The following is a 1,521-nucleotide window of genomic DNA, read 5'->3' on the forward strand; positions in this document are numbered from 1 at the left end:
TTACTTGGTCTACATGCCTCCAGCAGGTTTGGCCATTGTCCATTTGTACAACCAGTAGCCTGTTTCCCTCTTTGTCTGTTACTGTCCCTGCAAACCATTTGGGACCCCGGCCATAGTTTAGCACAAACACTTTGTCCTCTATCTCATTCTACCTCCCCCTCGAATTTCGGTCATGGTACTCAGTTAGCTTTTGATGCTTAGCCTCAACAATGTCATGCATGTCTGGGAGGATTAACGAGAGCCTGGTCTTTAAGGTTCATTTCATCAATAGTTGCGTGGGGGGAACCCCAGTCAACGAATGCGGACAAGATCTGTATGCCAGCAGCAGTCGCAACAGGCGGCTCTGCAGCATGGGACCTTGGATTCTGAGCATGCCTTGTTTAATGATCTACACTGCTCGCTCCGCCTGGCCATTGGAGCCCGGTTTGAAAGGTGCCGTCTTAATGTGATTTATTCAGTGGTCGACTATAAAATCGTGAAATTCTGCGCTGGTGAAGCACGGATCCATCAGGCTTCATGACGGGGACGATGGGGCTTGCCAATCTTTCCAATTCTTTGTCAAATCACAAACGCCAGAGGTCACCTTGCACACATCAAGGATCACTCTGCACCAATGCTCTTAGTCAAAAGGCCTAGAGCCACTGCACCATTCCTGGAAGTACTGCAATACCAGGTTCGTGCCATGGAGGTGGATGGGTCAGGCCCCCCACACACCTCCGTGGAGGTGGATGGGTCAAACCACCCCACCCACCTCCTATTTCCAAAAAGCATAGGAGAATCACCTTCCTGATCCAGGGAGAACCACGTTGGGGTCATGGTTACTCCCCTGTCAGGTCAGTTACGCATGATCTTAGCCAAAAGGCCGAGAAGCGACTGAATTCCACAGGAGAAATTATGCCTTCCCGCAGAAGCCGGTCCAGTTCATTTTCAATCTTTTCCCTCATCACATAAGGCACAGCTCTAGCCTTGTGATGGACCGGTCTGGCATTCTGTGTGATGTAGATTCTAACTTTAGCCCCTTTGAAGGTGCCCACACCTGGCTGAAAGAGATGTTCAAAACGGCTTAGAACTGTTGAGCAGGAGGTCCGTTCCTCTGACGACATGGCGTGAACATCATCCCATTTCCAATTAAGTTTTGCTAGCCAGCTTCTCCCCAACAGGGCTGGGAGATCCCCGGGGACAATCCACAAGGAAAGTCGGTTCACCATCCCTTTGTGTGTGACCGAGAGCATGGCGCTGCCAAGGATTGGGACGATTTCTTTAGTATAGGTCCTTAGTTTGGTGTCGATCTTTGTGAGTTTTGGTCTGTTGCTTTTGTGCGGCCACAGCTGTTCAAATTGTTGAACGCTCATGAGGGATTGACTGGTCCTCTTCTCCAGTTCCATGTTGACGGGTATCCCGTTGAGTGGAACCCTCATCATAATTGGAGGCGTCTTGGTGTAAGAACAGTGGACATTGATCGTGTTAACCCGCTGTACCTCGGCGTCCCGTGCACTGTTCCAACCATCTTCTGGCCTGCTT

The 1,521-nt window shown here is 50.3% G+C and overlaps 1 pseudogene; it reads right to left on the reverse strand.

The window, feature by feature from the left end:
• Positions 1–636: 636 nt before the first annotated feature.
• Positions 637–874, reverse strand: LOC139279082 (U2 spliceosomal RNA; annotated as a pseudogene).
• Positions 875–1,521: the final 647 nt, after the last annotated feature.

This window comes from Pristiophorus japonicus, chromosome 1 (genome assembly GCF_044704955.1).
Source record: "Pristiophorus japonicus isolate sPriJap1 chromosome 1, sPriJap1.hap1, whole genome shotgun sequence".
NCBI classification, from domain to species: domain Eukaryota; kingdom Metazoa; phylum Chordata; class Chondrichthyes; family Pristiophoridae; genus Pristiophorus; species Pristiophorus japonicus.